The sequence below is a fragment of the Chrysemys picta genome, chromosome 17 (assembly GCF_011386835.1).
Source record: "Chrysemys picta bellii isolate R12L10 chromosome 17, ASM1138683v2, whole genome shotgun sequence".
NCBI lineage: Eukaryota > Metazoa > Chordata > Testudines > Emydidae > Chrysemys > Chrysemys picta.
The window spans coordinates 17,267,549-17,293,673 of record NC_088807.1 but is presented as its reverse complement, the minus strand read 5'-3'; the positions used below and the strand labels follow the sequence as shown (position 1 = coordinate 17,293,673).

General features: G+C 54.4%; 1 protein-coding gene across 2 annotated transcripts in view; it reads right to left on the bottom strand.

The window, feature by feature from the left end:
* Positions 1 to 26,125, bottom strand: part of LOC135976355 (uncharacterized) — a 143,232-nt gene that overhangs the window by 54,451 nt on the left and 62,656 nt on the right. The window lies entirely within an intron of this gene.

Genomic DNA, 26,125 nt, shown 5'->3' with positions numbered 1-26,125 from the left:
CACCAGCAGGAGTCCAGCCCTGGGTATCCGTCCCAGCACCTGCACGGGACCCCACAGCGTCAGCGCCCCTGAGCCTGGGCACATACCCAAAGCCACCAACCCACATCCCCTAACCCCTGCTGTGCTACTGACAGGAGAGGGGACAGTGGGACCCCCTTGGGCAGGAGGGAGTCAACAGTGTTACCAGGGGGCAGGAGGAGTTGAAGGGGTAGGGGGCGCCACAGGATTTATATGGGGAGGGATGAGATGGAGCAGGGGGGACTCACCAGGGTTTCCATGGGGCAGGAGCAGCAGGTGCCGTCACTCACTGACAGAGGCTCACACCAGATCCCCAGTGATGGGCTCTCAGTAGGGGGCAGCTCCCCCCTCACAACAACAGGCTCAGGCTCTCAGCAGACTCAGGCAGCATCGCTGTGTCGGTCACACCCTGGTGAGTACCCCAGTCTGGGAGTGATCTGCCCAGGGAAGCTGTTTCCAAATGCCTCATTCTGGCTAACACTGGTTCACTAGGGGATGCATGGGCTGTGATAGACGTGGTGCCCTGTGCTCTGGCTAGTTAGGAGCACTGAAGAGGAGCAGCAGTGCCCAGCAGGGGGCACCACGTGGCATTGGCTGCCGTCCCATCCTGGCTCTGCTGGGCAACCGCTGGCAGGGGTCCCCATACACTGACACCTCTATAGGGGAAAATAATGGGATGAGCCCCTCCTCCTGAGGATAGGGGGTGGGGGTGGAGGGGAGCGGTCCTGCAGAATACAGCTTGTGTGGGTGGCCAGGAAGGGACGGGGTGTCCCGGCCCCACAGAGTGGGGGCTACGCCCAGCTTTTAACCAGTGTCTTGGAATAGCCCCTGCCTGTGACCTTGCTCAAGCTGGGGTCTCTGCTCAGCTCCCCTGCAGAGAGGTGGGGGACACCTCCTTCCTCTGGGTGGCTGGTTCCTGGGGGCAGGGGATGTGCCTCTCATTGGGCTTCCCATTGTCTCTCTGGGACTGTGCATGGAGATGGGATTGCTTTGGGCAGATTCCTTAATGACCTCGTTCATTACAGCCCAGCCAGCGAGGCGCCCCCCACCCCTCATGTACTGGGCTGTCCCTGAGAGCAGGCCTAACCCTCTTACTCCCATGGGTAGCAATACAAAGTACAGAGGGAAACAGAGGCACCCATAGGTTAAAAATATATTACAGAAAATTCCCACTGTGTCATATGGGGTGAGGGACTGGAACTGTGTGACCTTGGGGGGGTGGTTGCAAGATGTGGGGGAACTGTGGGAGCAGGGGCCTTCTGAACTTCATACGGCAAATAGGTAGGTGTGAGGAAGAGGAGGGCTGGGAAGGGACCAGCCCAGGGTCCCAGAGCTGGTCAGTGGCAGAACCAAGGAAAGAACCCAGATGTCCTGACCCCCAATCAGAGGCTCTGCCCACGAGGCCACACAACCTGCCCCTGGAGGGTTTCGGGTCTAGGGCAGCCCTTGAGACACCTCCCAGCTCTCGCTCTCCATCACTGTCTCTGTGCTTCTCCTCTGGCTGCGGGTCGAGGATCTCCCACGTTCCTGGGAGCCCCTATTCAGACCCCAGGTGCTCAACCCCAGTGTGGATGGATTTATGGCCCAGGACAGGCAGAGTGAAGAGGCTGCCGCATACCCCACCCCGGAGAACATGCAAAGCAGGGCACATCCTGGCAGCCCCACCATGGACATGTCCGGAGACGACTCCAGTGGGCCGGTCCTGGCTGTGTTTGCCAACGTGGCACACGCCTTCGGGAGCTGGGAAGGGGCGTCTCACTCCTGGCAATGGGCCAGGCCCGGGGTGACGTTACCGGATCAGCGGTCAGTAAAGAGCAGGGATTCTGCTCCCCTTTATCCCACCAAGCTCTGCCCATGTTCAGGCTGTGCGGCGTCCCTCCTGCTGCTTTGGCCTCCCCAGCACGGCCTTCTGGGGGTGTTTGGCCCCCCAGAGCAGAACTCCCCCAGGAATAGGGGTCTGTCTCTGCCCCATGGCCCCACTCAGAATCTCCCTGCCCCTGGCCAGGCTGGCCTCATATGGAGACACCCTTGTTCCAGAAGGGATGGGCCAGCAGCTAACGATCCTTCCAAAGCCAAGGCCCTCATGTGCTGGCTGGATGGCTCTCCCCACACTATTCCTCGCTGAGACACCAAGCACCCCCTGGCAGGGCAGCATCTGGGATTGGCCCCTGCACGGCCACTCAGACATGGTCAAACTCTCTTCCCACACACAACACATCCTGGGGTCAGGACGCTTGGTCCTGGCCGTCACGGAAATAAACAGTTCAGTCCCTTCCTCTCCGTTCTCCACGCCTGGGCCCATGTCTCCGGCTGGCACGGCCGGTGGGGGTTGTGGGGGTGGACCAGGAAGAATTACTTAGCAAAGCCCTTGCAATTTCCCCAGGCATTCACTGGACAAGAGCCAATTCTCTGTTGTTTCTGGACAGCTCCTGCAATCAGATAGAATTCTCCAGAATCCGGGCTGAGCTGGGTGCCCTGGATTTATCATCTGTGCTAACGCCCTGACAGCTACTCAGTCTCTGCAAACATTCCCCAGAGCTCAGGCTGGGCTCGGGTTAAACAATAACTGAACGGAGTGAAGTTGAATTACAGCTGATTTTGGGTCCCAAGCATTCTCACAATGGCAATGAGCCTTTTCAGAACATTTTGCCAGACTCCGATGCAATCTTCTCTTGATGCTGATCATCCATGGTGGCCTTTAACCTTAGTCTCAACTCAAGCTCTTTCCACCTATGGAATGCTCGCTGGTGATTTGCTGCCTTCTGATGGCATGCCAGATTTGTAGCCAGATTCTTCCAGTCCTTTGTTTCTGTAGAACCCAGTGTGGCTGGAACGTTAAACTGGAAGAGTTTGCAACAAAAACAGTATGCAACATTCTGTGTTTTTGAGTACATAAGCCATGGCCTCTCCACTTTGTCACCATTGGGGATTTCACACCAGTAATGTGTTGGATCCAACACATTACTGGTTCTGCCCCCAGAAGTTGTTGTTGATGGCGCCGAAGACCCCGTCCATGAGGTCCTGGATGTAGAAGCAGCTTGAGTCGTTAAGGCAGGTGCCCAGGCACGGTGAGATCTTGGTGAAGAAGATGAGGCAGCTGTTCCAACCACAGCGCTGGCCCGGGGACCACTTCTTGTAGCAGTTGTTGCCACATTCCTTGCCCGGGACGTGGGTTTCTGGGCAAGTCTCCTGGCCCCAGGTCTTGTCCAGGAGGCGGGAGACGGGGCTGACGTTCTGGTCCAGGCTGAGCAGCAGGAACTCAGAGTGTTGTCTGAGTGAGCCCAGCTTATCCGGTGATCTAGGGTTGCTCTGTAGAACTGACCAGTCCCCACCATTATTTACACTCCCCCAGTGCCAACTTTACCAGCATTACTGGCTGAGTGAAACTGGGCCCTACCACCACGGGCGGCATTACTTGCTCACTCTGTCTGGCTGGCTGTCACATGATCACCTCTGAACATCGCACCCCACCCCTTCCAAAGTGTACAGGATTATGTTAGGCCTCGGAAGGCAGAGCCCTAGTGATTTTGGTGAAAATGAGACAACAGGAAGCACATTTGGGGAAGCTTCAGATGCCCACAGATACAGTGCTGCCTGGATCCCCACAGGCCAGCTCCTCCTCGCTTCTCTCTAAGGAGGCAACATGGTGTCACGGAGTCATCGGGTCCCATCTATGCCACAGCCTGGAGCCAGCCCCTGGGAGTGACCCCCATGGCTGGCCAGGCCCCAAGGACTGTTCCACAGGGGCGGGCCCATGGCCTCCCCGAATCCAAGACCAGCACCACTGAGTCACCTGGCCACAGAACCTGACAGGCCTCAGTTTAGCACAGAGCAGCAGAAGTTCAGCCATAGTCCACTCTGGCCAAGCCAGTGCGAGGACGAGCCAGCCAAGCAGTGATGGGCCCCGTCTCTGGCTCCCTCTCTCCTCTCCCGCCCAGGTCCCCTTCACCTCCCCAGGTCAGAGCTCCTGAGTGCTTCCAAAAGGCCAGCCTTATTCCAGTACCCAGCCCCGTGTTCACCAGCTCCATTCACGTGTCCACCTGCCGGGGGTTCCCACTGGTAGGTGCAGAGGGTTCCGTTTCTGTGGTGTCTCTTTGTCTTCCGGGACTCTTGGTGGATTTGAGCCAGTTCCTTAACGACCCAGTCATCCTGCCCAGACAGCGAGGTGACACGCACAAATCTCCTGTCTCCTGTGCTCTTCAAGGAGCAGTGCTACCCCTTCTGCCTCCACTGGGTACCAATGCAATGTCCAGTGGGAAACTGAGGCATGCCTAGCCTCCAGAAAAATATTACCAAAAATTCCTGCTCCCTCTCTTCCCCCCGTCCTCTCATTTCCTCTCCCAGGCGTGCCACGGTGGCTGGTTGGGGAGTCTCTCTGCACAACGGATGGATTGGGACTTTGTTATTACACAGGTAATGTGCCAGGCAAAGCCCCTCTGGCCGAGCCTCCCCTATGAGCTGGGTCACGTCTCCACCAGACCAGGGCCAACAGGGGTCCCTGGGATTCAATGACCATCGATTGAAGGGACAGTATCTGGGGACAGTGGGTTTGCCAGAGTGGGGAGAAGATCCATCTGCCCCCTGTCTGAAGGGAGGAGCTGGGGAGAGCAGCAGGACATCACGAACACAGGGCGTACACAGTCAAATCCTAGTGAGGCAAATAGAAAGGAGCATAAACGCTGCCAAATTAAGTACAAGAATGTAATAAGAAAAGCCAAAGAGGAGTTTGAAGAACGGCTAGCCAAAAACTCCAAAGGTAATAACAAAATGTTTTTTAAGTACATCAGAAGCAGGAAGCCTGCTAAACAACCAGTGGGGCCCCTGGACGATCGAGATACAAAAGACGATAAAATCATTGCGAAGAATCTAAATGTATTCTTTGCTTCAGTCTTCACGGCTGAGGATGTTAGGGAGATTCCCAAACCTGAGCTGGCTTTTGTAGGTGACAAATCTGAGGAACTGTCACAGATTGAAGTGTCACGAGAGGAGGTTTTGGAATTAATTGATAAACTTAACATTAACAAGTCACCGGGACCAGATGGCATTCACCCAAGAGTTCTGAAAGAACTCAAATGTGAAGTTGCTGAACTATTAACTATGGTTTGTAACCTGTCCTTTAAATCGGCTTCTGTACCCAATGACTGGAAGTTAGCTAATGTAACGCCAATATTTAAAAAGGGCTCTAGAGGTGATCCCGGCAATTACAGACCGGTAAGTCTAACGTCGGTACCGGGCAAATTAGTCGAAACAATAGTTAAGAATAAAATTGTCCGACACATAGAAAAACATAAACTGTTGAGCAATAGTCAACATGGTTTCTGTAAAGGGAAATCGTGTCTTACTAATCTATTAGAGTTCTTTGAAGGGGTCAACAAACATGTGGACAAGGGGGATCCAGTGGACATAGTGTACTTAGATTTCCAGAAAGCCTTTGACAAGGTCTCATAAATTAAGCTGTCATGGGATAAAAGGGAAGGTCCTTTCATGGATTGAGGACTGGTTAAAAGACAGGGAACAAAGGATAGGAATTAATGGTAAATTCTCAGAATGGAGAGGGGTATCTAGTGGTGTTCCCCAAGGGTCAGTCCTAGGACCAATCCTATTCAACTTATTCATAAATTATCTGGAAAAAGGGGTAAAAAATGAGGTGGCAAAGTTTGCAGATGATACTAAACTGCTCAAGATAGTTAAGACCAAAGCAGACTGTGACGAACTTCAAAAAAATCTCACAAAACTAAGTGATTGGGCAACAAAATGGCAAATGAAATTTAATGTGGAGAAATGTAAAGTAATGCATATTGGAAAAAATAAACCCAACTATACATACAATATGATGGGGGCTAATTTAGCTACAACAAGTCAGGAAAAAGATCTTGGCGTCATCGTGGATAGTTCTCTGAAGATGTCCACGCAGTGTGCAGCAGCAGTCAAAAAAGCAAACAGGATGTTAGGAATAATTAAAAAGGGGCTAGAGAATAAGACTGAGAATATAGTATTGCCCTTATATAAATCGATGGTACGCCCTCATCTCGAATACTGCGTACAGATGTGGTCTCCTCATCTCAAAAAAGATATACTGGCATTAGAAAAGGTTCAGAAAAGGGCAACTAAAATGATTAGGGGTTTGGAAAGGCTCTCATATGAGGAGAGATTAAAGAGGCTAGGACTTTTCAGCTTGGAAAAGAGGAGACTAAGGGGGGATATGATAGAGATATATAAAATCATGAGTGATGTGGATAAGGAAAAGTTATTTACTTATTCCCATAATAAGAACTAGGGGTCACCAAATGAAATTAATAGGCAGCAGGTTTAAAACAAATCAAAGGAAGTTCTTCTTCACGCAGCACACAGTCAACTTGTGGAACTCCTTACCTGAGGAGGTTGTGAAGGCTAGGACTATAACAGCGTTTAAAAGAGAACTGGATAAATTCAGGGTGGTTAAGTCCATTAATGGCTATTAGCCAGGATGGGTAAGGAATGGTGTCCCTAGCCTCTGTTTGTCAGAGGATGGAGATGGATGGCAGGAGAGAGATCACTTGATCATTGCCTGTTAGGTTCACTCCCTCTGGGGCACCTGGCATTGGCCACTGTCGGCAGACAGGATACTGGGCTAGATGGACCTTTGGTCTGACCCAGTACTGCCGTTCTTATGTTAAAAAACTTTGTTAACGCAGCTCATGCCCTTCTGGGACACCGAATTCAACAAAACTCAAACTTCTGAGCGCCAGGCAGCACGGAGTGAAGCTAAGCGCCCACGCCACCGAAACTCTGCCCTCTCAGAGCAATGCCTAAATTAGCCTGCACCATGTCCTCACCTGGCACTGACCAGCAGCTCCCAGCACTCAAACCCTTCGCCTGTGCCACAGAAAGACAATCACAGCTACTGACCGTGACAGCTCCTTCTGCCCTTTGCAGCCCTTCACCCTTGGGCACATGGGACCATCACTCTACATTCACTTACCCGCTGCCCTCCTCTCCCACTTCACTGCTGACAGTCCCCATGGCAAGCAGCCCCTGCATCCGCCTAGTGGCACAGCCGACCCCAGTGGGTCCCCAACCTCTTGCCATGTAACTATTATGCACCGTGGGGGGAATTGCTGCACTGTAGAGTGAGGCTGTGACCTCTTGAGTGGGCTAGTGGGGATGGTGCTAGACTAGGAGTCTGGCAACTTCCATTCTAATCCTGCCGCTGACCTTGGGCAAGGCTGCGCCTCAGTTTCCTCATATGAAGAAGCTATTTACCCTCCCTATGTAAAGGGCTTAAAGCTGCGGAGGAGCGTCTATAGAACAGTCAGAGAGGCCAGGGGGGTGAGGTAACATCTCTTATTGACCCAGCTCCGGCTGGTGAGAGAGACAAGTGTCAAGCTGCACAGGACCCAGAGACGAGGGCCGTGTAAACTCCAAAGTGTGTCTCTCCCCAGCAGAGGCTGGTCCAATAAAATCTGTTACCTCCCCCACCTCGTCTCTCTAGTACCCCAGGACCGACACGGCTATGGCATCGCTCGATAGTGCAGTGAGCTGCTGTTACTCTCCACTTCCTCTGTGCTCTGGGTGGGAGGGTTTAGAGGCAGCTGCCTCACCCAGAGCCAGCTCCAGGCACTAGCTAAGGAAGCAGGTGCTTGGGGCGGCCAATATCAAGGGGCGGCACTCCGGCCGGTACTGGGGCGGCATGTCCGGGTCTTCGGCGGCAAGTCGGCGGCGGGTCCCTCAGTTTCTCTTGGAGCGAAGGACCTGCTGCTGAATTGCCACCGAAGAATGGAGCGGAACGATCGCGCTGCCGCGGCTTTTTTTTTTTCCACTTGGGGCAGCAGAAAACGTGGAGCCAGCCCTGCTCACCCACTGAGCTGCCCTCGGGTGCCCAAGCCACACACTCATTGCCCATGCTCTGTGCTTCACTCCCCCGGCCCTGTGCAGGGACCCTGTATCTGCCCCCCGGACGCTCTTCGCAGCTACGTTTGGGACATGCTCCGCTATACGCAGCAGATCAGTAAATCAGAGCAGAAGTTAGTCCAAAGAGAGGAAGAGCTTCAGGGCGATTCCCCTGTGCTGCACCCCGAGTGGTGTCTGGATCCTGAGGTGGGGGCAGTGGCTGGCCTCTGGTCAGGCTCCAGGAGCTCGCATGCTGGAGAGGTGCATGCTGTGCCCAGGGCCGGCTCCAGGGTTTTGGCCGCCCCAAGCAGCCAAAAAAAAAAAAAGCTGCGATCGCGATTGTGATCTGCGGCAGCAATTCGGCGGATGGTCCTTCGCTCTGAGTGGGAGTGAGGGTCCGTCAGCTGAATTGCCACCGAATAGCTGGACGTGCCGCCTCTCCGGAGCGGCCACCCCAAGCACCTGCTTGCCAGGCCGGTGCCTGGAGCCGGCCCTGGCTGTGCCCAAGGGCTGGGTGGATGGCTGGGTTCCCATGCCAAGGGGGATGTGCTGAGAGGAAGGGCTGCACCCCGAGAGGTGTCTGGATCCCGAGGCTGGGGCAGTGTCTGGGTTCTGGTCAGGCTCCAGGAGGTCTGGGGTGTGACGCACAGAGCCGTAAATCCTCTCACAGCAGCTCTGCTGGATGGCCGGGGAAGGCACTGGCTGGGCCCTGTGACAAATGCCCCACGACCAGGGCCGGTGCAACCACTAGGCGAACTAGCCAGGGGCGAACTGGGGGCGCCCAGGGCTGTCCTCAGGCATAGGCAGATGCATAGGGCACCTGAAAATTCGGGGCACCACTGGGTCTTAGTTTTCACCCTACTGGTTTTCCTATCCCTGTTCTGTCCCTTCTTGCAGGCTCTGAGGCTAGGTGTACAATGGGGGTGGGGGGGGGGTCGACCTAAGATACGCAACTTCAGCTACGTGAATAGCGTAGCTGAAGTTGTGTATTTTAGGTCAACTTACCTGGCTGTGAGGACGGCGGCGAGTCGACCGCTGCCGCGCCACCGTCGACTCCGCTTCAGCCTCTTGCCGCGATGGATTTTCGGAGTCGATGGCAGAGCGATCAGGGATCGATTTTATCGCGTCTTCACTAGACGCGATAAGTCGATCCCCAATAGATCGATTGCTACCCGCAGATCCGGCAGGTAGTGAAGACGTGCCCTGGGAAGCGGATCTAGTAGTTAAAAGAGAAAAAGTCTCCAGCCTGCCAGAGCTATTAGCACAACACTGAAACTGTTAAAGAGCCATTCAAGGGGTAATGAAGGCATTTAACAGGCATTTGCCAACTCCCAGGTATCTACTGTCAGTTTCTGAATGTACTGACAAAAACAGTTGTGCATGACTGTAATATTTACTGAGAACATGTCAGTCTACAGGACCTTAGCTTAAATTTTGCTTTAAAAATATTTCATTAGTGAGTTGGTGAAGATTATAAAATCACATCTCTAAAAAATCCTTGCATAGATTTTTAGATGCACAATCATCTTTAGCCTTAAATGCTTGGCTCTTCAGACATATAGTTTTTTAAATACATTCTTCAAAAGACCACCCTTATCTAAAATACACATTTTAATTACTATAGTAAAAAAAACTTACTTCCAAAGTCTTCCTGTCCTTTCTGTCCATCCATTTCTCCCTTCACCCCCTCTCCTCACCCCCGACCCCCAACTGAAGGAAGCAACAGCCCTTTGCTTCCAGATAGCTGGACAAAGAGTTTCCCTTTCTTTACTTCTGACTATCTGGTGAACTAGTTTTAAGCAAAATCAGTACCTTAGTAAGATATACAATCCTTTGTTATGCCTAAAATCTTGGAAACATATTTTTTAAGTTGGTGAAATTTCATAAACACGTGTATTGTTATGGAGATCACACACAGTAAATTAGTGAAAAGAAGAACAGGAGTACTTGTGGCACCTTAGAGACTAACACGGCTGTTACTCTGAAACTTGTCAGTAAATTAGTGTTCCCTTTTTCTAAAAGCAATAAACATTGTTATGAACACAGTAAACCTCTGTGACTGATTCATTTAAAATAATGTCTGTTTCAGTGAGTTAAATATGTAGTCATCTGGAATCTAGACAAATTAGAGGATTGGGCCAAAAAAAACGTGATGAGGTTCAACAAGGACAAGTGCAGAGTCCTGCACTTAGGACGGAAGAATCCCATGCACTGCTACAGACTAGGGACCGAATGGCTAGGTAGCAGTTCTGCAGAAAAGGACCTAGGGGTCACAGTGGACGAGAAGCTGGATATGAGTCAACAGTGTGCCCTTGTTGCCAAGAAGGCTAATGGCATTTTGGGCTGTATAAGTAGGGGTATTGCCAGCAGATCGAGGGACGTGATCGTTCCCCTTTATGCGACATTGGTGAGGCCTCATCTGGAGTACTGTGTCCAGTTTTGGGCCCCACACTACAAGAAGGATGTGGAAATATTGGAATGAGTCCAGCGGAGAGCAACAAAAATGATTAGGGGTCTGGAGCACATGACTTATGAGGAGAGGCTGAGGGAACTGGGATTGTTTAGTCTCCAGAAGAGAAGAATGAGGGGGGATTTGATAGCTACTTTCAACTACCTGAGGGGGGTTCCAAAGAGGATGGAGCTCGGCTGTTCTCAGTGGTGGCAGATGACAGAACAAGGAGCAATGGTCTCAAGTTGCAGTGGGGGAGGTCTAGGTTGGATATTAGGAAACACTATTTCACTAGGAATGCTTTACCTAGGGAGGTGGTGGAATCTCCTTCCTTGGAGGTTTTTAAGGCCCAGCTTGACAAAGCCCTGGCTGGGATGATTTAGTTGGGAATTGGTCCTGCTTTGAGCAGGGGGTTGGACTAGATGACCTCCTGAGGTCCCTTCCAACCCTGATATTCTATGATTCTATGATTCTATGTCTCCTCCACTGACCCCCACCTTCCGCTCCCCCTGGGGGTCCGAGGGGCCTGACCCCAGGAGACTCCACGCAGACACATAGGCCGGGGCCAGGAATGGGAGCCTGTTCACCACCCCACCCATCTGGCTGACAGCATCTATGGCCTTGGGACCCAGCAAGGGAGCTAGATACCGGGGCTTTTCCGCAGGGTCCCCCTGATTCAAATCGCCAGCCTGCTTGAAGGCTGCGTGGTGAGCATTCACATCCCCCCCCACCCTTCTTAACCAAGGGCAACAATTTAGTGTTGAGGCTCCCTGAAGAACTGGTAGCCCGGGGTCTATTCCCACTCAACCCTGGGAAGTCCCCTATGCCTCTCCGCTCCACCATTGCCAGTCCATGCTGCTGCTGCTTTTCCTGCAGCTTTTCCTCGGACTCTTGCTCTCTCTCTCACGGTCCTCTCGCTCTCTCGGACTCAGCTTTAGTCCCATCTGTCTCCGATCGCCTGACGGAGAACCTGATCGTGAAGACCCAGTCTGGTTGGGGACCAGACTCTTGGGGATGCCTAGCTACTGCTCCTGCTGCTTCCAGATCCTCTTGTAGCCCCATCTGGGTCAGGAATCTGCTCCTTAGAGTGGTCCTTGTCCTCCAGCTGCACGATTAACTGGGCCTTGGTGAACTTCCCAATGGGTAACCCTCTCTTTTTGCACAGGATTACAATGTCCTTCTTAAGGAGATGGGAATAGGCCATCACTTCACAGTTCCCAAGTTGCTTTGGACTCAGAGGCCTGTGTGCTCTCAGCTCCCCCATGGTTTCAGGAAGAACCCCTAGTGTGCCAGCCCTTCTCGTGATCACCACCTTTTTGCCAGAGTTGAGCTTCAGACTCCTCCGCCCCTGGGACCGCTCTCTGCAATCCCCAGGGGAACCCTGTTACTGCAAAAGTCCTTCTCTCTCCCAGGGTCGAGCGGCAAGCTCCTCCGCCCCTGAGACTGCTCGCTGCAGTCCTCAGGGGGACCCCGTTCCTCCAACAGTCCTTCTCGCTGGTCACACACTCCCAGAGGTTAATTGCCCCCTGAAACTGTCCCTCTCTGAGCCTTCAGCACACCTGGTCCTCGTTATCCCCCCTCTGTTTTACTGCTCCCCAGTCACTTACTGCAAGGATCGCCATTCACGAGGTGCGGTACATCCCACTCTGCCACTAGTTGTCATGGAGTCCCCGGGCGATGCTCTGGAACTGCTCCCCACAAAGCTGCGCTCCATCCTCTTTGGAACCTCATTTCAGGTAGCTGAAAGCAGCTATCAAATCCCCCCTCATTCTTCTCTTCTGCAGACTAAATAACCCCGGTTCCCTCAGCCTCTGCTCATAAGTCATGTGCCCCAGCCCCCTAATCATTTTCGTTGCCCACTGCTGGACCCCCTCCAATTTGTCCACATCCTTTCTGTAGTGGGGGCTCAAAACTGGACGCAATACTGCAGATGTGGCCTCACCAGTGCCGAATCGAGGGGAATAATCATGTCCCTCGATCTGCTGGCAATACTCCTACTAATACACCCAATATGCCATTAGCCTTCTTGACAACAAGTGCACACTGTTGACTCATATCCAGCTTCTCATCCACTGTAATCCCCAGGTTCTTTTTCTCCAGGACTGCCGCTTAGCCAGTCAGTCCCCAGCCTATAGTGGTGCATGGGATTCTTCTGTCCTAAGTGCAGGACTCTGCACTTGTCCTTGTTGAACCTCATCAGATTTCTTTTGGCCCAATCCTCTAATTTGTCTAGGTCCCTCTGTATCCTATCCCTACCCTCCAGCATATCTACCACTCCTCCCAGTTTAGTGTCATCTGCAAACTTGCTGAGAGTGCAGTCCATCCCATCATCCAGATCACTAATGAAGATATTGAACAAAACCAGCCCGAGGACTGACCCCTGGTGCACTCAGCTTGATACAGGTTGCAACTAGACATGGAACCTTTGATCACTACCCATTGAGCCCGACGATCCAGCCAGCTTTCTATCCACCTTATAGTCCATTCATCCAGCCTATTCTTCTTTAACTTGCTGGCAAGAATACTGTGGGAGACCATATCAAAAGTTTTGCCAAAGTCAAGGTATATCACATCCACCGCTTTCTCCATAACCACAGAGCCAGTTATCTCATCATAGAAGGCAATCAGGTTAGTCAGGCATGACTTGCCTTTGGTGAATCCACGCTTACTGTTCCTGATCACCTTCCTCTCTTCCAAGTGTTTCAAAATGGATTCCTTGAGGACCTGCTCCATGATTTTTTCAGGGACTGAGGTGAGGCTGACCCGGCATGTAGTTCCCCAGATCCTCCTTCTTCCCTTTTTAAAAGATGGGCACTATATTTACCTTTTTCCAATCATCTGGGACCTCCCTCAATCACCACGAATTTTCAAAGATAATGGCCAATGGCTCTGCAATCACATCAGCCAATTCCTTCAGCACCCTGGGATGCATTAGATCTGGACCTATGGACTTGTGCATGTCCAGTTTTTCTAAATAGTCCTTAACCTGTTCTTTCACCACTGAGGGCTGCTCACCTCCTCCCCATACTGTGCTGTCCAGTGCAGCAGTCTGGGAGCTGACCTTGTCTGTGAAGACCGAGGCAAAAAAAGCATTGAGTACTTCAGCTTTTTCCACATCATCTATCACTAGGTTGCCTCCCCCATTCAGTAAGGGGCCCACACTTTCCCTGACCTTCTTCTTAGTGCTAATATACCTGTAGAAACCCTAGGCGCCGGCTCTGTGGGTGCTCCAGGGCTGGAGCACCCATGGCTGGAGCACCCATGGGGGAAAATTAGTGGGTGTTCTGCACTCACCGGCAGCCAAGCTCCCTGCCCCACCCGCATCACCTCCGCCTCCTCCCCTGAGCGAGCTGCGTCCTCGCTCCTCCACCTACCTCCCAGCGCTTGCCACTGCCAAACAGCTGTAGCAAACTCCGGGAGGGAGGGGGGAGGAGCGTGAATGTGGAGTGCTCAGGGGAGGAGGTGGGAAAGAGGTGGGGCCGGGGCGGGGATTTGGGGAAGGAGTCGAATAGGGGCAGGGAGTGGGCGGAGTTGGGTCAGGGATTTGGGGAAGGGGTTGGAATGGGGGCAGGAAGGGGCAGGACAGAGGTGGAGTTGGGGCGGGGCCTGGGCAGAGGGGGGGGTCGAGCACCCACCGGCGCCATTAGAAGTCGGTGCCTATGGTAGAAACCCTTCTTGTTACCCTTCACATCCCTTGCTAGCTTGTAACTCCAATTGCACTTTGGCCTTCCTGATTACACCCCTGCATGCTCGAGCAATATTTTTATGCTCCTCCCTTATCATGTGTCCAAGTTTCCACTTCTTGTAAGCTTTCTTTCTGAGTTTAAGCTCACCCAAGGCTTCTCTGTTAAGCCAAGCTGGTTGCCTGCCATATTGCTATTCTTTCTGCACATCGGGATGGTATGTTCCTGCGCCTTCAATAAGGCTTCTTTAAAATAAACCTTGGGGCTGGATCAGAACTGGCCCCTCTGCGGGCAGGGGGCAGAACCAGCCCTCCCCAGACCACCAGCCGGGTGCCCCCATTTCCCCCCCGGGAAAAGAGTAACAAGGGACTGACGGGAACACGACTCCACATCCCTCCAGCAATGGCTGCCGTCTCCTTTGCTAGCTGCCCCAGGGATGTGACACACACACACCCCGCCCACCCATGCATGTGTTGTACGGATGGGCTTAGCCGTGGGGATGGCTGTGACCTGCATGCCAGGGGCTGAGTGTCCCCAATTTCTCCATCACCCCATGCCAGGGCCCCCATTTTCCTCCTGTGCAGGGGCTCTGTGCATTCCCCATTCCTCTCTTCCCCCCGTCCCCTCATTTCCCCTCCCAGCCGTGCCACGGTGGCTGGTTAGGGAGTCTCTCTGCACAATGGATGGATTGGGACTTTGGGAGCTGTTATTACACAGGGGCTGTGCCAGGCAAAGCCCCTCTGGCCGAGCCTCCCCTATGAGCTGGGTTACGTCTCCACCAGACCAGGGGCAACGGGGGGTCCCTGGGATTCAATGACCATCGACTGAAGGGACAGTATCTGGGGACACTGGGTTTGCCAGAGCAGGGGGCGGACGGATCTTCTCCCCCGTCTGAAGGGAGGGGGCCGGAGGGAGCAGCAGGACGTCACCAACACAGGATGAAGGGACAGGATCAAAGCATGGACCAACAGGACTCACGGGGGGAAGACTCGTGAGAGCCACAGGAACAGGCTGCGCTGGGCAGGAGAGACCGAGGACAAAGCCCAGCCCAGGGTGGAGCTCTGCCACGGGGGTGTTTAAGCTACAGGAGAGTCTGAGGAGTCATCATGGTTGCAGGGGCTGGGCGGGGCGCTGTGTGTCTAAGCTGCCAGGGCAGGTGCTAGGCAGAGGGTCTGCACCCCGAGAGTGTGCCCGGGGATCCCAAGACAGGGTCCGGGCCTGGGCTCTGTTCAGACTCTGGGATCCAGTGGCTGGGTCCACTCACAGCAATCTGGGGCGTGGCCAAGAGGGGGCGCTCGTCTGGCACACGCTGTCAGGCTAAGGGAGTGCGGGGTGCTCACCCTGGGCAGGCAGGGGAACAAGCCAGGTCTCTGCTGACACAGGCTGGCACCAGCTGTAAATCAATTTCACTCCATTCAATTATTGTTTAACTCAAGCCCGGCCTGAGTTCTGGGGAACTCTTATCTGATTGTGGAACTGGTACAAGAAGCAAGGGCCCCTTTCTCGAAGCAATTTTGTTGCGTGACTTGCCCCGTAGAAGGGTACAGGCCCTAAGCCTAGCACTGGCAAGGGGATGTTTGCAGAGCAGGGCGATAGCACAGGCAGTAAATCCAGGGCACCCAGCTCAGCCTGCACTCTGGAGAACGCCATCTGACTGCGGGACCTGTCAGAGACAACAGAGAATTGGCTCTTGCCCAGTGAACGCCTGGGGAAATTGCAAGGACTTAGTAGAGTAATTCCTGCTCTGCCGGCACAGCCCCCACCGTCCTGGGGCAACTGCTAGCCGGAGAAATGGGCCTAGGCACGGAGAACAGAGGGGAAGGGAGTCAACTGTTTATCTCTGTGGCAGCGTGGGCCATGCCTGTGCCAAGCATCCTGACCCCAGGCTGTGTTGTGTGTTGGAAGAGAGTTTGACCCGGTCTGAGTGGCCTGCTGGGGGCAATCCCAGAGGCTGCCCTGCAAGGGGACGCTTGGGGTCTCAGCGAGGACTAGCGTAGGGAGAGCCATCCAGCTGCCACACTAGTCCTTGCCATGGCTCTGGAAGGAGACTTAGCTGCAAACAGACCCCCCGTTCCTGGGGGACTTCTGCTCTAGGGGGCCGAACACCCGCACAAGCCAGGAGGCTGTGCTGGGGAGACCGAGGCGGAGGCAGGGAAGCTGCATGACCTGAACATGAGCAGAGCTCAGGTTCTCTGAAAGGGGAGCTCAGTGGGATAAAGGGGAGCAGAATCCCTGCTCTTTACTCACCACTGATCAGGTAACATGAACCCGAGGCCTGGCCCATTTCTGGGAGTCAGATGCCCCTTCCCAGCTCCCGCACGCGTGTGTCACATTGGCAGGTGTGGTAGAAAAGGTGCTTCAGACATCAGCCCTTGTATCAGAGGCCCATTGTGAGACCTGAGGCCTGAATTAAAGTAGTGGTCAAGCCTTGGTAATATAAAGCAAAGTTAGCAAGAGAGAATTGGCTGTGAGCAAAAGTCAGGCTGCGTACACGCTCACAGAACCTGGCAAGAACAGGGCTGGTATTGCAAAAACACACATTTCTGAGAAGTGCTAAGCACAGGACACTCACGCAAACACATTCCAGAAGGGTGGTACCAGAATACCCTGATACCAGCACATTCCCCAAAGATAACAGGACATCTCTAAAAGATAAGGTCAGGATGACAGTGAGATGTTTTGATCGAACCAACGTGTATAAGGTAATGGGTGGCAACTAACCATGTCAGAGGGGCAGTACGTAACTTGTTTGTATCAGTGTGTAAAATGAAATCTCGGAGGGAGTGTCTTTGGGCGGACTAGGGAGCAGTGGAAAGTCCCGCTGCTGACTGAGCTGCATCTGTTGTCACAGGCATCCATGTGATCCCCATAGTCTGTCGGGCGCTATTACTGTGCTTCGTCGGCAATAACCTACCCGAGCGCCTTCGCAACGTAAATGGATCTTGTGATGATTGGGTGGTTCGATCCAGGTTTGTTGTGCCAGCTACCTGCACAGGGCTGGGACAGCACACAGTGAGAAAACACACACACACACACACACACACACACAGCCAAACATCTGACAGGGCCTGACCCACTGGAGTTGTTGGCAGACATGTCCATGGCGGGGCTGCCAGGATGCACCCTGCTTTGCATGTTCCCCAAGGGTGGGGTACGCAGCTACCTATTGACTGTTCGTCCTGGGCCATAAATCCATCCACACTGGGGAGGGAAGTTCCCCCAGGGCTGAACACCTCAGGTCTAAATGACCAGATCTGGGCACAGGGGAGATCCTGGACCTCTCAGCCAGAGAAGCACAGAGACAGCAAGGGAGAGAGAGCTGGGAGGCTCTGAAGGGTTGGTCAAGACCCCAAAGCCTCCAGGGCAGGTTGGGTGGCCTAGTGTGCAGAGCACCAGGCTGGGTGTCAGGACACCTGGGTTCTTTCCTCAGTTCTGCCACTGACCAGCTCTGTGACCCTGGGCAGGCCCCTTCCCCGGCCTCTTCCTCCCACCTACCTATTTCCTGTATCAAGTGCAGACGGCACCTGCCGCTGCCAATGTCCTGCCCCCCAGAGCACATGGTTCCAGGACCAGCACTTCCTCCAATGCTGTGTGGAGTGTCACTGTCTCAGCACACAGCCAGGGCCCACACCACAGTACCAGGGATCCTGGGCTGGGCTCCAAGGGCCCATGGTTTGAGGAGCAAGATCCGAAATAAGAAGCTGTCAAATGAGAATTTCTGCCAAGACACCCAGACCTAGGACAGGGGAGAACAGCTCTGACTCTCAAACCATTATCGGCACATCCAAGGCTGGGCTAAGGTAATCCAGGGGCCTGGGCACCCCACCGCATAGCCCTGCCCCCACCCAGTCACCCCATGTTACACAGTGGGAATTTTCTGTAATATTTTTATGAATCTAATAGGTGCCTCAGTTTCCCTCCATACTTTTCATTGCTACCTGTGGGGGCAAAAGAGTTAGGTCTGCTCTCAGGGGCAGCGCAGGACCTGAGTGGTCAGGGGAGCCTTGCTGACTGGGCCACAATGAATGGGGTCATTGAGGAGCTTCCCTGAGCCGATCGCTGCCAGATGAGGGGACTCCCCAGTGTTTGACCAACACAGCGATGCTGCCTGAGTCTGGAGAGAGCCTGAGCCCAGTGCTGTGTGCATCTGTGGGAGCTGCCTGAGTGTGACCAGTGCATCGATGCTGACTGAGTCTGCTGAGAACCTGCTCCCATCACTGGGACAGGGGGGAGCTGCCACTTGTGTTTCACTGGGGTGCTGTCTGCCAGCCCACTGCTCTGGGGGGGCTCATGAACCTGGCCCCTGCAGATACAGCCTGGCAGCTGAGGATAGTGCTGGGGCACCTCCTGTCACTCTGGGGTGGGGTCCCTGCTGCCGTCTCCTCCACCCTTCCTGTCTCAGCCCCATGGAGTGTCCTTTAAAGTCAATAGTGAATGAAGCAGCCGAGTGGCACCTGGTGTCACCTCCCCTGGGCTGGGCACGGGGACAGCAGGAGTGGGCACCGCCCCACCAGCACAGGGGGGAGGGGGAATGGGGCTATGAGAAGAGAATCTGGGAGCTGAGATCCCATCCCTGGGGATCTGGTGTGAGCATCTGTCAGTGAGTGACGGCGCCTCCTGCTCCTGCCCCATGGAAACCCTGGTGAGCCCCACCCTGCCCCCACCTCCCCTCACCCTATGTAGCCCCAGGAACATTCCCTTTGTCCTCCCTCTTACCCCATGGAGCTCCAGGGGAGTCTTCTCTGCCCCCCGCCTCCTCCTGCCCCATCTCACATCTCACACTGAGCGGGGCTCACCCCTCCAGTTGGGGGCAGTTGTGTCTCACACACACCCCTGCCCAAGACCCTTAACATGGACCAGGGGTTCTCACCTTTCTGAGTCCCAACCCCCCAATGTGCTTTAAAAATTCCACAGCCCAGCTGTGCCAGAACAACTGTTTTTCTGCCTAGAAAAGCCACAGCCGGCATTGGGAGTAGCAAGAAGGGCAATTACTCGGAGGCCCCACACCACAGGGGGCTCTGCGAAGCTAAGTTGCTCAGGCTTCGGCTTCAGCCCCAAATGGAGGAGCTCGGGGCCCCGGGCTGCAATTCCTTGTGGCAGGGCTTCGGCTTTCTACCCTGGGCCCTACTGAGTCTAATGCCGGCCATGCTTGGCAGACCTACAAAAACCTGCTCGTGGCCCCAGGGAGCCCCAGACCCCAGGTTGAGAACTGCTGACATGGATAACTTCCCGCTGCCGTTCAGCCACATGCATGGATCCCGTTCCCAGGCCTAGAGCCGCCTCCCCTGCATCTGCCTCCCGCCATCTCCGGCCAGAGGGGATCATGCTCCAGAAGTAGCCGAGCTCTCAGGTAGTTGGGTGCTGCTGGCACTGCTGATGCCCCCAGGTCTCCCCAGGTGTCTGGACGGCTGCCCCATGGCGCTATCTGGATGGCCGCTTCTCTGCTGCCCTGGCTGGGGATGGGGGCACTCAGGGACCTTGACCCAAAACTCCTCCGCACCATCATACACTTCATCACGCAATGAGTGACTCCCTCCTGGGTGGCCTCAGCACAGGGGTGAGAGGCTCCAGCTTCATTCCCACCCCCTGCCCCAGAGGCTGGGGACTGCAGCAGGAGGGGGGGCTCATCTTACAGGATGAAGGATCTGCAGGGCTCACCATGCCCCCGGAGGTGGCACCTGTGCTTCCCCAAGCCCATGCTGTGTCCACCCAGAGCAAGATTCCCTCCCAGTACATGGTAACTAAGGCGAAGGTGCACTGAGCCGGGAGCCAGGAGCTCTGCTCCCATGTCTGCTGTCTAGTGCTCATCACAGCTCTGGTTACTGATTTGTTACCTGCACACTCCACCCACTTTTACCCTCCGTGGGCTCAAAGCATAACCCAGTTAATTTAGGCACCTCCGCACTTTCTCAGTTCCTACAGTTCCGGGCGAAAGGTACCTAACCTTACCCAGCTCCTAGGGCTCAGGGCATAATTTTCTGCAGGTTTGTGGGGCTTTTACCAGTGAAAGAGCCTTGCACAGTAATATCCTTAACCTCTGTTTATTAACAGCTACCCAAACAGAATACACACACTAAGCAGACAATAAGGCAGATGGACTTTTCCTGGGGGCCAGTCAGTGTCAGGTCATCTGGGGCTCCAGCTGCTGCATTGAGGGCTGGCAGGGTGCTGAGGTCTGGCAGCGCTGATCTTGGGCTGTGCCCTGGAGTTAGCGTGCAAAGAACATCCTTCCTTTTGGACCCCAGTTTATATAGCGAAACTTGAGTCTGGCTTAGCTGTACCTGAACCAATCATTGTAAACTAAAGTTCTACAAAACAATCCTTGCCCATTACAAAACAATTCTTTATCCAATCAGACCCCACCACCTTAGTTGATTTAAATCTTGCAAAATGAGTTATGGACTAGACAGAAACAATCAAAGAACCAGACAGAGACCACACAGCTAAACAATAGAGAAGTGGGGACCACAAAGGCAAAACAATAGAAGTACAGATTTCACAATCACAGCTGTTGTTAAGTGGGTTCTTGCCAGACCGAACCGTATCAAACAAAGTTTTCTTAATGATCTTAAGATCTGGTGGTGGTGGTACTATTAGGACAGGAGTGCCGCCTTAACAGCCCCATCTTAGATTATTTTGATATAATTTAGGGGGAATGTGAGGATGTGACTCTCTGCTTCTTGGCTCAGGGCTGTTGCAGAAAAAAGCCTCAGACCTTACAGATTAGTGCCCCGTACTCAGTACGCTTCACCTAACCCAGACAGATTCCAGCCCCGGTTACGTTTTGATTTTTTGGTGCTTGTTCAGGGCACTGACCAGACACCAGCTCATCTGCTGCAGAGGGTGGGAAGAATGATCCTGGGGGCTACGCAGGGGCCTGGGTTCTAGGACCCCTGGGTTCCAGCCTTAGCTCTGCCGCTGTCTTTGGCAGGTCCCCTCCTGTCTGGGTACCTCAGTTTGCCCCTCTCTAAACTGGATCTATCACATTTGTGCGCTTCATAAGGGTGCTAACAGCAAGCCCAAATCTGAAAGCAACCGCGGAAATGACACGCCACCAGTGTGTGCACAGAGCCAGGGCCCACAGGCGACTGACACGATGGTGTGGAAGTGGAGAAAGGGATAAAGGGAATTTGAACGCAGACATCTTAGTTACTAGGAATAGAGCAAGAGTCAGGCTAACACTAACTCTAATAACGCAAGACTTCAAGGCCGGGCCTGGGCGAGTGGGAAAAGAACTGTAAGAGATACTGTTTTTCAACCTTGTGTTAGATAAGAATGGAACACAGACTGTAGCAGGAACTGCAGAGAAAAGTAAGATATCAGGAAGGAATATGTATAAACAAGACATGGTTGTTGATTATTATTGTATGCAACCAAAGGTATAAATGCTTGCCCTAATTGTTTATTGGGAGGAGGCCTGCCTAGGAAGGGGGAATCCCTGTCTGTGTGCACTCTCCCCCTTGCAATTGTTTGAAAATAAACTGTCTCTGAATTGCTGCAAACAACCTAAGAGTGAAGACTGTGTTTTCTTCCACAATGAGGAAGTTCGTCTCCACAGCAACTGGGTTGTGTGACCCAGCTCATGTAAATGGACCCGTGCTAGTGCCTGTAAACAGCAGGGCGGGTGCAGTTGTGCGATGGGTGCTCAGCCCAGCCGCCCGAGTAATTGATCACCACAGGTCACCAGCCCCTGGCTCCTTTCAATGGGTTCATTGTACAGCCGATGACCCTTGATGGGTCATTGAACAAGCTAGATAGTGCTGATGCCAATCTGCCTGGGGGTGTCACCCAGAAACACAGCACAAGTTTGAAATACAGACATATCCTACATCCCTATAACTCACAATACAAAGGTGATACCAACATATGAATGAGATTATTGTACTTGGCAAATCATAACATTTTCACAGACACCTGACATGGCATATCTGGTCAGATTCATTGCAATTTCGTAATATTGGTATCAACAATATCATAGAGTGTCTCCCAGATTCTATGCAGCGTCACAGTGATGTCCCCATGCCACAGAGCGGGGTTATGTGTTTTCCTTTAAACTTTCCCATTTTTTCGTTATTTTTTTGATTGCTTGCTATTTAATCAATTGTATCTGCTTGAACTGTATGTAATGATCTGTGGGTCAGGGAAGTGTCCAGAGCAGAGAGAGCCCCCCGGAGTGGGGACACCCTAGCCCCTGCTCTAAGTAACCACAACAAGATTGGGGGTTGAGTCAGGAAACCTGGACCCAGCCTTGTTGGGGTTACAAGGACTCTGCCACATAGGAGAGTGGAAGGGGAGCCCTCGAGGGCAGGGAGGCCTCTGTGTAAAGGGAGTGGGAGCGAGGACTCAGATCCTTTCACTAGCCCATTTCACTGGGGTAGTGTATAAGCTAATTGCCCGCTTACATTTACAAACCCCGTCTCTCCCCTGCGGCTGCGTTTGGGGGTCTGGGTCTGTGGCCCTTATTTTGGGGAGGAGAGAGGGGTGTGTGGCAGCTGGAGGTGTGGTTGGCACATGGCACCCAATAGGGGAAAGGTTCTTGATCCTATTCCCTGCCCTTCTGAGACAGCCAGTCCCCCATTCTAGTCCCAGATCAGCGCCGGCACCCCCTACAGGGGAAAAGCCCCATGTCCCATTCCCTGCCCCCCTGAGTGAGCCAGTTCCCCACCCTGGGGCTGTATGGGAGCCAGTGCCCCCTAGAGGGAAATGGGCATGTGCCCCATTCCCTGCTGAGCCAGCCAGTCCCGCACCCTGGGGCTGGATCGGGGCTGGCGCCCCCAGAAAGGGAAAGGCCCTGTGTCCCATTTCCTGCCCTTAGAGCCAACCAGTCCCTCTACAGCTTGGGGCTGGATCAGAACCAGCCCCCTCTATGGGCCAGGGACAGACCCAGGCCTCCCCAGCTCACCGACCGGGTGCCCCCATTTCCCTCTCAGGAAATCAGTAACAGGAGTGATGGGAACACTTCAGACTCGCTCCAGCTGCCATCTCCTTTGGGGGCTGCTCAGTGCGGCTGCTCCCAGGGCTTTGACCCACTAGTACCTGCGCTGTACGGATGGGCTGTACCCACAGGTGGGGCTGTGACCCGCATGCCACAGGCTGTGTGTGTCTCCCCCCTCATTTCCCCAGCAGCCCCCCATGCCAGGGTCCCCCATTCTCCTCCTGTGTCTGGAGCTCCGTGCGCCCCCCGTTCCTCTCTTCCCCCATCCCCTCATTTCCCCTCCCATCTGTGCCACGGTGGCTGGTTGGGGAGTCTCTCTGCACAATGGATGGATTGGGACTTTGGGAGCTGTTATTACACAGAGGCTGTGAAGGCAAAGACCCTCAGGCCGAGCCTCCCCCATGAACCAGGTCACGTCTCCACCAGACCAGGGGCAACGGGGGTCCCTGGGATTCAACGACCATCAATTAAAGGGACAGTTTCTGGGGACACTGGGTTTGCTGGAGCAGGGAGAAGATCTGTCCACCCCCTGTCTGAAGGGAGGGGGCTGTGTGGAGCAGCAGGATGTCACCAACACAGGATGAAGAGAAGGGATCAAAGCTTTCAACAGGACTCCTTGGGGAAGACTCGTGAGAGCCACGGGGAACAGGCAGCGCTGGGCAGAAGAGAGCATGGGCATAGCCCACCCAGGGCACGGCAGGCCAGCTGGGCTAGAGAAGGCCCCGTGTTTCAGATCACAAGCTGTGCATGGCAGCAGAAGGGTCCTGGGTGGCTCTTGACAACTCCAGCTCAGATCAGGGAAGAAACTGAGGCAGGGGAACGCAGATCAGGTTGGGATCAGCAGGTAGGTCTGTGTCAGACGTCTGTGCAAAGTGTCTGTGTGTCTGTGATACACCTTCCGGGTGGGCCGATGAAGAGGCATCCAGCACCACCCACCCTGCAAAAGGCCAGGCAATGTTTGCAGAGACTGAGGTGCTGTCAGGGCGTTGGCACAGGCGGTAAATCCGGGGCACCCAGCTCAGCCTGGATTCTGGAGAATTCGATCTGATTGCAGGACCTGCCCAGAGACAACAGAGAATTGGCTCTTGTCCAGTGAATGCCTGGGGAAATTGCAAGGGCTTTGCTGAGTAATTATTCCTGGTCCACCCACACAACTACCACTGGCCCTGCCAGCCGGAGACATGGGCCCAGGAGTGGAGAATGGAGAGGAAGGGGCTGAACTGTTTATTTCCATGACGGCCTGGGCCAAGCATCCTGACCCCAGGATGTGTTGTGTATTGTGTTGTGTGTTGACCATGTCTGAGAGGCCTGCCAGGGGGCAATCCCAGACGCCACCTACCAGGGGCGCTTGGTGTCTCAGCGAGGACTAGCGTGGGGAGAGCCATCCAGCCAGCACATGAGGGCCTTGGCTTTGGAAGGATCCTTAGCTGCTGGCCCATCCCCTCTGGAACGAGGATGTCTCCATGTGAGGCCAGCCTGGCCAGGGGGAGGGAGCTTCTGAGTGGGGCCCTGGGGCAAAGACAGACCCCTATTCCTGGGGGAGTTCTGTTCTGGGGGCCAAGCTTCCCCAGAAGGCCGTGCTGGGGAGGCCGAAGTGTCAGGAAGGAAGCTGCATGGCCCGAACGTGGGCAGAGCTCGGTGGGATAAAGGGGAGCAGAATCCCTGCTCTTTACTCACCGCTGATCCGGTAACGTCAGCCCGGGGCCTGGCCCGTTGCCGGGAGTCAGACGCCCCTTCCCAGCTCCCTCAGACGTGTGCCACATCGGCAAGCACAGCCGGGGACCGACCCGCTGGAGTTGTCTCCGGACATGTCCATGTTGGGGCTGCCAGGAGGCGCCCAGCTTGCATGTTCCCCAGGGGTGGGGGGTGCCGCAGCCTGTTCACTCTGCCTGTCCTGGGCCATAAATCCATCCCCACTGGGGTTGGGCGCCTCGGGTCTGAATACGGGCTCCAGGAACGTGGGAGATCCTGGACCCCGCAGCCAGAGGAGAAGCGCAGAGACAGCAATGGAGAGTGAGAGCTGGGAGGTGTCTCAAGGGCTGCTCTAGACCCCAAGCCCTCCAGGGACAGATTGTGTGGCCTCGTGGGCAGAGCCTCTGATTGGGGGTCAGGACACCTGGGTTCTTTCCTTGGTTCTGGGACCCTGGGCTGGTCCCCTCCCTAGCCTTGTCTTCCCACCTACCTATTTCCTGTACCAAGTTCAGAAAGCACCTGCCCCTGCACCCACGGCTCCCCAATGTCCTGCCCCACTCAAGCTCACACAGTTCCAGTCCCTCACCCCGTATGACACAGTGGGAATTTTCTGTAATATTTTTATTAATCCTATGGGTGCCTCAGTTTCCCTCTGTACTTTGCATTGCTACCCATGAGGGCAACAGGGTTAGGCCTGCTCTCAGGGACAGCCCAGTACATGAGGGGTGGAGGTGTCTTACTGGCTGGGCTGCAATGAACGGGGTCATTAAGGAATCTGCCCAAAGCAATCCCATCTCCATGCACAGTCCCAGAGAAACAATGGGAAGCGCAATGAGAAGCACATCCCCTGCCTCCTCCCTCCCCGGAACCAGCCACCCAGAGGAAGGAGGTGTCCCCCACCTCTCAGCAGGGGAGCTGAGCAGAGACCCCAGTTCGAGCAAGGTCACAGGCAGGGGCTACTCCAAGACACTGGTTAAAAGCTGGGGCATAGCACCCACTCTGTGGGGCCGGGACACCCCGTCCCTTCCTTCCTGGTCCGTGGCCACCCACACAAGCTGTTTTCTGCAGCACCGCTCCCCTCCACCCTCACCCCCTGTCCTCAGGCAGGCTGGTGTCCTGCCCAAAGGAGGAGGGGCTCAGCCCATGTGTGCCCCACAGAGGGGTCAGTGTATGGGGACCCCTGCCAGCGGCTGCCCAGCAGAGCCAGGATGGGATGGCAGCCAGTGCCATGTGGTGCCCCCTGCTGGGCACTGCTGCTCCTCCCCAGTGCTTCTAACCAGCCAGAGCACAGGGCACCACGTCTGTCACAGCCCACGAATCCCCTAGTGAGCCAGTGTTAGCCGGAATGAGGCATTTGGAAACAGAGCTTCCCTGGGCAGATCACTCCCAGACTGGGGTACTCACCAGGGTGTGACCGACACAGCGACGCTGCCTGAGTCTGCTGAGAGCCTGAGCATGTCAACGTGAGGGGGGATCTGC